The following is a 10,435-nucleotide window of genomic DNA, read 5'->3' on the forward strand; positions in this document are numbered from 1 at the left end:
TAGAGAGGCCTGACCTCATGAAATCTGTGGAGGTATTCAGGGTGGCTGTGGAATCACAGCGAAAGATCATTATGATGGATGTCGAGTGTTAAATAAGCGCTAGGCCCTCTGCTGGCTGGTGGGCTTGGCTTTGGAGAGGCTGAGTTCAGATGTAGCCCTACAAAGGACATAAGTGGAGAACTTTTGCAGACAATTGGAGACAGTGTGTATGCGTGTGTGTCTTTAAACTTACACGAGTATTTTGTTGTATAAATCATGTTGTTCTCAGTATGGCAAAATTAGAAAGTGTAGTTTGTACATTTTTTTAAAGCTGTAATCCCTCCACCCTGACACCCAAGCTCTATGGCCTTCTCAGTGTGCAGTGCTAAGTTATGTGTCTGTCTAGACATGTTTGTGCACACAAGTGTACCCAAATCATATATACATATATACAAATGCTGTCCACGTGTCCCTCCCCCCAAAACTCCATGTCCACTCAGAATCTCAGAATGGTGCTTTATCTAGAAACAGAGGCCTCGAAGTTGTAAGTATTTAAGGATTGAGATGACATCATACAGGGTTAAAGTGGGCCTTAAATCCAACGACTGGTGTCCTTATGAGAAAAAGAGAGCACACACAGAAAGAAGACCCGTGAGGGCAGAAGCAGAGATTGGAGTCGTGCAGCTATAAACCAAGGAATGATAAGATTGCCGAGAACCACCAGAATATAGGACGGGTCATGCTGGATTGTTCCCTAGGGCCTTCGCGGGGAGTACGGCCCTACTGACACCTTGATTTCAGACATCTGGCCTCCAGACATGTAAGAGAATCAACTTCTGTTACTGCAAAATACCCAGTGTATCAGTGTATGATCATTTCTTACGGCGGTCCTCAGAAACTAATACAACATCCAAAACATTCAAACCAATACCTCCCGATCCAATGCAGTAGTGCAGAGTTCATTTTAGACTTCCCCTTTGCATTTTTGTGCCTCCCCTCTCCAATAGCGAGAAATCTGGCTCTCGTTATATTCAGTCGCCTTACTCAGCCAGTCTCCTGATCCTGCCACGCTTCTACTAGACTCCTGTGCGAACGAAACTTGAGCCCCCACTCAGACCTGCCTGCCCCTCCTGCTCTGGCACTGACCTCACACCGCCCCAACCCTCACTTGGACGGGCCTGCCCGCTCTGCTTCTGGCACCATCTGGCCTTTTAAAGAATCCCTGAAGCCCACCTCTGCCCACTCTAGTTTCCCCTCAAGCTACTCCGTGCTCCTCTTCTCAGGCCTCTGCATGAGACATCCCTTTGCCTGGGATGCTATTCATAAAATATTTGCTCAACTCCAGTTAATGGGCTGGTAAAAAGTTCTCTTACCATCTCAATTTTGGCTAAGAGCAAAGCTCAAGGACAAAATATCAAGTGGCAAGAACCCTTCCATTCTAAAACGTGATCTGTGAACTGTGATCTCTATATGTAAGCTAAAATAATACAAATTTAAAATGAAAATGTAGAAAATATGTCCGCGATATTAGGGTAGACAAACATTTCTTCACCAGGATTCAAACAACACTAATAATAAATAGTGTAAAGGATAAGTTGGACCCTGTAACTCCCAAGAACTTCTCCTCATCAAGGGACACCAATATGTGGGTGAAAACACAAGCCAGGGAGTGGGAGAAGATATAAATGTAGTGCATTGTGGCAGGATTTAGAGAAGCTGAATACATGTAAACCGATGACTCGACCATTCCTCTCCCAGGGCGTACCCTACAAATGGAAACCTTCGTCTCTGTGGTCTTTGGACATAAGTCTTCAAGAAAACCTAAATAAACTGCAAAACAGAACTAGAATGAACCTCATTTGTGAATACCGTTACGTTATAACCAGAAATTGACGGGAAAATATAGACATCATACAACTGTTGGGGCACAAAGGAAGTAAAATGAAAACTGCAATAACGAAGCATCAAAAATCATAAATAAGAACACTGCATAAGATTTGTGAGATGCGACCCAACTGGACGTAAAGTTTGCTGCCTTCAATGCTTTCATCATTTCAAAGAACAAAGAAAGAATACACAGTATTTACTGGATGTTCACTGCAGGTAGGGTCTCCACGTTCTATATTCCATTCACTCTGCCTAGTAATTGCATGCTGGGTCCTATTCTCTGCCCTCCCTAGCATTTTATGAGTCGGACATTTTTCCTCGCCCCTATCTCTTGGCAATGCTCCACATTTCAAAACTGGACTGTGTTCAAAGCTCAAATGATGCATAAACATAGCAATGGCTGTACAGGAGAAAATGATTCTGACACGTGGTGTAAGAGGAAGTCAAGGGAAGTGTCCGTTGCTACCGTCAGGGAAGCGTCTTCATGTTGCTCCAACTACGTATCGGTGGCAATCAAACAGGAAGAGGATATCCATTTCTATGATACTGAAATATTGCCTAGATGTAGGTCAATCGGGCACAATCCCATTTGTTGGAATACTGACCATCGCTCCAAAAGGAATGCCGACATGCATATGCCTCTTACCAACACCTGTGCTGTGGTTGTCTTGGGATAGAGACATTTTCATGACAATGAATTAAAAAAGACTTGTCAAATCAGAAGCGAATTCAAGTCTAATTTAGGGGCAGGAGTCAGTGCCTACTCTAGAAGTTATCTGCCTTGGAAGATGGGTTTTAAACAGCAAAACACAAAGTTGTTCTTACTAATAAGCTCAAACAAAACCGTTTTTCCAAGACAGCCTAGTGCGGGTTAAAGCTTTGATAGAGCTGTGTCCTTTTGTGTAGGAGCTGCTTGCAGCAACAGATTCTCAGGGAATTCTTCTCTCCCGTGAGCAGCTTGGTGCATATTAACGCCTGTCTTCTTTCTGAAGCTTGAGAGCAATGACTGCACTTCTATGCCTCCTCCCTTGCACGATTTCTCTCTATCACTTTTCCCACAATACTGACACATAAAGGGTCTCTCCAGTGTGTGATAACTGGTACAAAGTAATCTCTCTGTGTCAACTAAACTTTTTCCCACAGCTGTGACCTCTATGGGCTTTAACATCTGTGTGGGTTTTTAGGTGTCATATAAAACTCCCTCTAGTACAGAAAAGTATCCCACACCCAAGGCAAGGGTATGTTTCTTGCTAGGTATAGGTTTTCTGGTATTCTGCAAGGTATGGCACTTGAGTGAATGGCGTGTCACACACTGCATTTATAGGGTGCCACCCTCGTGTGAACTCGAAGATGCCTGAAGAGGTTTGACCTACAAAGGAATCTTTTTCCACATCTAGGGCACCCGTGAAGGAGCTCTCCGGAGAACTTCCCAGCTGCCCATGAAGTATTTTCTAGGAAGAAGAACCATCCGCACACTGAGTACGTCGGTGTGGCTCCACTCGCTCCCGGGCTCTGGGGCCGAGAGGTTCTTCCCGGTTGGATCTCTCAGCTGTCTCTCCTAGAGGGACATTCTGATCACAGACAGTCACCGTGTAGTCTCTGGGGAGCTGCTCGGTGCGATTTGCCAATTGAGTATTAGCCGTTCAGAGCTATCTGGTAAATTGGGACCAAGAAGTTCATTTCTGACTGTAGACACAGAAAATGGATACTCACTCTCTAGTGTGTTCTCCTTTGACATATTTTTTTCAGGTTCTCTCCCGATATCAAAATTGAGAGCATGCATAGAAATCGCAGGTGCCACCATGTTTCAAAGGGAATGGAGCGATAGGGATGGAGAAGAATTATACTCAACAAATAATAGGAAGGTAAAATTTCCAAGTGCCATCCCAAACCTCTTTACCCTGGGAGTGAGACTGAATTTTTCTTTTCTTTCTTCTTGAGCATTCTGTGAACCCTCACCTACTTTTCTGGGAGTCGAGCCATCGTCATTTCACTTCCTACAGTTCCTTCACCCGGGGCTCTTCTCTATGCTCCACTGGGAAGGTTGGGCCAGGCTTCGGCTGTGGGTATCTTGGCCATAGGAGAGGTGGGAGGAAGGACGGTCTGAGTCAACAAAGGCTTCTGTAGAGTCCAGGCTGCTTTCTTGGGTACGTGGCCTCTCGGTATCTGCCTAAATCCTTCTCAGTTAAGATTGCCTCACCAGGAGCCTGTGATGTGTCCTTTTTGTTCTGTTCTGTTTTGTTTTCGTTTTTTAAAGATAAAAACCAAATCCAGATGAAGAGTTGGGGCAGGGGGTGGAGATCCTAGTTTTCTCAGACCGAGGCTATTTTCCTCCAAGCTGTGGAAAGGGAGTTGATCAATTTAGGTGTGAGGTCAATGCACTGAATGAGTGCCATATCGATTGTGAGAATGCAATTATGTAGGTCCAGAACATAAAGTAGATCTGCCTAAAGTTTTGGCATATTAAAACTGAGAAACGCTGTCTTATTGACCACCAAGTGAAGAAAGAGAGAGGCCAAAGTGGGAATTAGCAAACTGCTCACTATAGTAATTTCAGTAAGAGACGTTCCAGTTAAAATGGCAACTGAACTAGGTTGGCAACAGGCAACGGAAAATCGATATATGTTTGTATCGGCTGAAGTCTAGAAGTAGAGTCTCTTGACATTAACCCAAATATCCATCAAACAGTGTTTCTCACTGTCAGTCTAAGGACAGCCAGAAGTTTCGACACTCACTGTCACCCTAGTCCTACCTGCCCTCTCCTCACTGAGAGACACTGTGGCTCACACCCTCTCTGAACAATCCTACCTCAGCTCTGTCTGTAATAAAGTGTGGGTAGGAAATAGCGCACGTCAGATTGAAATACAGGGCAATGTTTACATATTAGAATTAGTAAATTGACATTAGCAAGTTGGTTTGACTAATGTTGGCCTGAAGGGAATCAGAACATTATATCGAAGTGCAGGAGTCGACTAAAATACCTTATTTTCTATTTTCATGGAGAGAAGGCTATATATTTCACTTGAAGAAATATCACTCATCATTTTGCGTATGCATGGGTTTCAAAGGTAAGGTAGGGATGAGAGGGTACTGAGCCCCACGCCAGATAAACTGGAGGTCACGGACCAAAGGAACACTGCCGTCAAGGGAAAGTGCAAGCAATCTCTAAGGTGAGGGGTGGACAGTGGCACAGTCTTAGGGTGGCAGAAACCCGGAGGCCCAGATTATCCCTGTAAGGGAGATGTGAAGAAAAGTTCAGAATGCAGGAATTATTCATAAGGCAGTTCCTACCCCGTGCGTGGAGCCTTGACTTGAGACTCTTCAGGCTGTAGACTTCATCACACGTCACCTTGAAACCAACCCAGACACCTGCCCCTTGGACGCAAGGGAGCTAAAGAAGCAACTAGACAAGGACTGAAACAGTCCTAGAGACAGAATCTAGCACCCATGAGAACAAGGCCAGGAGCATTGCCATCGGGCAGCTGCATCTCATTGGTGTGCCATCAGTCCAGCTGCTCCTTTCTGTGCAGCACCACACCAAAGAGGACTGAGAAGCGTCAGCTCAGTTCCTCGCCCTGGCGTAGCTTTCAAAGAGGCTGGCCCAAACTTGAGCTCCTTGCTGGATGTTAGCCTCATGCCCTTCTTAACTGTCTACCAATCCCATCTCCACACACCTCCATCCTCTATAACATTCAGATACCTGTACCTGTGGCCCAGGTGCACTCAGCCTCCACTTCCTGGACTCTCAAAGCCCTGCTCCTGCCATGATCACTCTTTGCATTCCCCAAATCCATGCTCACTGCCCATGTCAGCTAAGGCCACTACGCATCCCTTTTGATGCGTCTCCTACCCTTCTTCTTCTTTTTCTTTTTTTTTCTACGCCTACAGCACCTGGTCTTCCTAGGTGGTCTCCCATCCAAGTACTAATCAGGACCGACCCTGCTCAGCTTCTGAGATCAGAGGAGATTGGGCGTGTTCAGGGTGGCATGGCCACAGACTCTCCCACCATTCTGACCTCAGGTCCCACCCTCTATTCTTATACGTTCAATAGAATACCATCACGAATGCCGAATGGACCAGACACTTATTAAATAGGTTTTCACAGATATCAGCCCTCCTTCTGTCTGCAAATATGGGGGAAACAGCCATGGTTCTCATCTCAAGGCAAGCTTGTAAGAGAAGGCGAGCAGACACTAGCACTCTCATATGCTGTTATGGGAGAGTAAATTGGTACGTCATCTGGGGGGACATTTGACCATATCTATTAAAGTTTTAAATGTATATGCACTAACCAATTGATCCTAACCTAGAAATTTGTCCTGCTGCCACATACCCATGGAAGGAAGCTCACTGTGTTCTTTTATAGCTTGGCCCAGGGTATTTCAGTCAACGTTGTGTGTCTGTCAGAAGTCCTGTCTCTATGCCTCTTTGTGTTGCCAGGGCCTTCTCTTTACCCTCAGACTCCACAGTAACCACCAGAGAGGTTGTTCTAGAAATGAGCTTAAGGGTGTAAATGAGCTTTCATGGTATTGGCCCCTAAATTGTCCATTTCTTCACTGCCCGCTGGGACTCCTGACGCAAAACCCTGCAGGTGACGACCTCAAATTCTCACACATCCATTGATTTCAAAATTAGCTCGCTGAAGCAGATGTTTAGCTATTTTGAGCCGCCTCCAATGCATAGCTCAGAAAACCACACCCCTCATCTGCTAGCCAGTGAAAAGTTGGAGCCTTCTGCTTCTATGACCCCGAGCTGCAGCTGCCGTTCTCTGACCTATAGACTGCAGGTGTGCTATTGGTCTGTGACATCGCCTGGACAGGTAAGACCTCTCTCTGAGCCCTCACTCCCTGGGGAGTTTTCTTATCCACCTCCCCTTCTGACCCCTGAATTCCCCCACAACACATCTGACAAAGTTGTCCAACAAAACTTGTGCATGTTGCCGTCGCTTCCCGATCATATCTCCTTCCCCGGTCAGCCCACAGATCCCTTCCATCCTCTACGAGTGGGATTCCGATGACCAGGAGGTAGATATGGAGACCTCCCAGTCAGTAGGACAACGCATCACTTGAGAACAGTGATGAGAAAAGGGTAGTTGCCTCTCCTCCGCATTGGTATATTTTACATGTTACATCATTCTATCTCTCCCTGGTTAAGTATACTGGACATTCCTGTGCTTTGGAGAGTGAAGTGTTACGATCAAGAGCAATAGCCCTACTTGGCATCATATGCGATCTTTGTACTCACCGCTGTTGCTAAGAGGAGCAAATTCCCATGTGCACTGGGAAGGCATGTGCACGGAGATTTATAATCCCATAAGACTGGCTGGGTTCGGCCACTCGTTGCAGGCACACACACAGACATGCAGATTTTTACAAACTCATTACCAGATCAGAGATGTGGGTAAGCTAAAGACTGCAATAGAAATGACAGTATTTTCTATAGTTTGACATCGACCTTAATGGATATATATCTTTCCTTGTGGGTTTTACCTCCCGGTCACCTCTTTTAAAAACAAGACACTGCCCATGTCTTCTATATCCCCAGCACTTGCTAGAACAAGCTACATACAGCGTATACCTGGACAAATTGAGTAAGTGCAGAAAGGGGGACAGATTTGCCACCAAGGAACCACACTGTGTCCTTATGAGCTGAGTGTGGTGGCATTGCAGATAACAGACCGTTCTACTGTGAGGCCTGGCATGGACCAAGCCATCCTTTCCAAGGAGAGAGTGGAGTCTCGCCATGCCCTTCCCCATCGTCTGCCAGATGGCGGGAGAAGAGAGGTGGCACTTGGAATGAAAACCAGAAGATGGAGGGTGGGAGAGAACCACAGGTAAGCACCAGAGCTAGAATTTCTACTGGCTTCAAGAGGAAATGGGTCAAAGTGTCTAGGATGCCCATTCTCATATGCTTAGACAGGGCACGGGAAAGGAAGGAACCTAGGCAAGGTACCTGAAAGTTTAACAGGTCTTTGAATCCTTATATAATGATCTTTTCTGACATGACATCTCCCAGGGTCTGCCCAGAGGAGCTTGTGCTTTTTCCTTCTCTACAATCCTAAAACATCCTCGACCATTCTCAAGGCATAAATGATCGTCTATGAGCCTTTGATGTGCACATCTCCGTCTCAAACCCTGCTCTCTCTCCTGAGCTCTCATTCCACACTGGCCATTTCCACCTGGAGACCCGTAAGCATCTCAAATTACTCATGTTCCAAGCTAAACTCACTTTGACCCACCAAATCTGATCCTCTTCTCTTGTTCTCTATGTCAGTGAATACTCTTGTCATCTATGCGGTGCACACGCCAGAAACCTGGATGTCATTCGCAGCCATTTCTCCCTCATTACCCAGTGCCCAGTCGATCACCAAGTCCTATGTTTTGCACAGGGTAAGTAGCTTTCAAATCGGACCCCCTTTTTCCTTCCATCATCACCGGCACGACCCTAGTTCACAAGACCATCCTCTGTCACTTGGGTGATTGCAACACCTTGCAAACGGTGTCCCTGCTTCAGGCCTTACTCATTTTTATTGCAGTCGGAGCTATCATCGTGCAAAATGCAAATCTCTGTGTATCACTCCCCTACTTAAGAACCTCCAGTGGGTCCTAAATGTCCTGAAGATAAAGCATAACTTCTCAGAAGGATGACACATTTCTTCATGATGCAAGACCCTGCACTGAGCTAGTTATGGATCGACCAGTTATGGATCGACCAGTTATGGATCGACTGGATTTTCTGACTTGGACTGTCCTCGATATGTTCGTTTTCTTGTGTCTCTTTCATTTTCTCAGTATTTCACAGCATCTTGAAAGTGCTGACATATGGAAGCTGTGCTTGAGAAAGTTAGGAGACACGTTTCTCGCCACCCTTGGTCAAGACTTTAAAGTGGAAGGAGGAGGAGTAGTGACATGGATCACCGGTAGCAATGAAGAAAAACCCCACAGAGGAGTGAAACACAGGAAGACAAGAGCCACGTGATCCAGCTGCCTTTCTCCCCCTGGGCTTGCTCCTGTAGTGTCTGGAGCACTGGTTCTCAGTCCGCAGTGTGGACAGCACTCATCTGGAGAGCTTGTTAAAATGCACCCCAGGTGATCCTGACACAGAGACAGCTTACAACGCATGGAGAAACACTGTTCTGCGTTTTCATGGGTGAGATACCTATTCGTTCTACTGTGGCAAGTGATGAAATCCTCTTAAAGAATCAGAAGTGAGAGCAGTAATAAAGTTCTAAGTTTGAATGTGGCTCTTATGGCATAAAAGCAACGGAGGCCCTTGGAACCCAGAATACCACAGAGTGCATTGGTCAAAATTTGCGGGGAATGTACTCCTTTTTCAGACTACCCAAACTCCTATCGATTGCCTGTAAAATATTCTCGGTCAAAGCCTCCTGAGCAAGCTCATTAGCCAAAGGGGTTTTGAACCCCATTCGAGCTAACGCTAACGCTAACGCGCTTTGTGGCCAGCTAATCCCAGAGAGACGGTTCTTCCTCCTACCCTTTACCAGAGTGATCTCATTACATCTGGTAATCGGTTTCTATGCAGCTCCACCCCTGGAGGGCTCCTGAGCTCTCAAAAGGAAATGAAACCCTGGCCTTACCAGGGTCCAGGAAGGGGTGGCCTTCCCCAGCAGCACCGTAGCTCAGCTCCTGTGGCCCTGCCTGTGGGATCCACACCTCTGCTACCGGGGCCTCGGAGACAGGTCCCATCGCTTGGAGTGGGGGTGACTCCAGGTGGATGTCTGGAGGTGTGTCTGCCATTCCCACTGCTGCCAGGTCTTCCAAGAGCACTTCCTGCCTATCCATCTGGGGGGAAACGCCAGAACCCATCACTCTACAGTCTGGACCAGTAGCGACCAGTAGCAATATAATGCAAGACACACAAGCCATTTCAAATTTTCCAGTGGCCACGTGAAAAATAAAAGAAATAGGTAATCTTAATACTACGCATTACTTATCCAATATATCTAAAATATCATAATTTCAGAAAGCAATCAGTATAAATAATTAGTAATGAGATATTTAAGCTACTTTAGTTTTCACCCAAAGTCTTCTGAAGTGGTGGGCCTTTTACACTTACGGCATTTCCCACCTTGGACTAGCCGCATTTCCAGTGCTCAGAGACACACTTGGCTGGTGGCGACCGCACTGGCAGGGCAGGATTAGACCACACAAGACAAAACCGTATGTGGTAGGCCAAACAAGGAGAGAGAGGAAGGAAGGGAAACCGCAGGCTCACTCTATGCCGGGGGCAGGAAGCGCTGCAGCAGTCCTGTTCAGGCAGGCTAACTGCTGAGCCCCATCATCACACCAGTCTCGAGCGCCCCTAATGCCCAACTAGAAGCACTTCCTCTCTTCTCCAAAGACGCTGCCCTGTGCTGAGCTGTGCATGCCCCAACCAGGCTTTACTGGGCGGTTCTGAACAGAGGTCAGGGCCACTGCCCCCAAGAGGTGTTTTGGATATGACAGCAAGTGGCGGCTGTCAGTAATTTTGTGGGCACAGATGGGAGTATAGGTCATGCCCAGTGCAGAATTGTTCCGGGTCCCTACCAACTTCGGAGCGCCCCCTCAAG

At 46.6% G+C, this 10,435-nt stretch overlaps 1 pseudogene; it reads right to left on the reverse strand.

Moving 5' to 3' along the window:
• Window positions 1-5,745: 5,745 nt before the first annotated feature.
• Window positions 5,746-5,864, reverse strand: LOC120599578 (uncharacterized; annotated as a pseudogene).
• Between the last annotated feature and the right edge of the window lie 4,571 nt (window positions 5,865-10,435).

This window comes from Pteropus medius, unplaced genomic scaffold (assembly GCF_902729225.1).
Source record: "Pteropus medius unplaced genomic scaffold, Ma_sr-lr_union100, whole genome shotgun sequence".
In the NCBI taxonomy this organism is placed as follows: Eukaryota; Metazoa; Chordata; class Mammalia; order Chiroptera; family Pteropodidae; genus Pteropus; species Pteropus medius.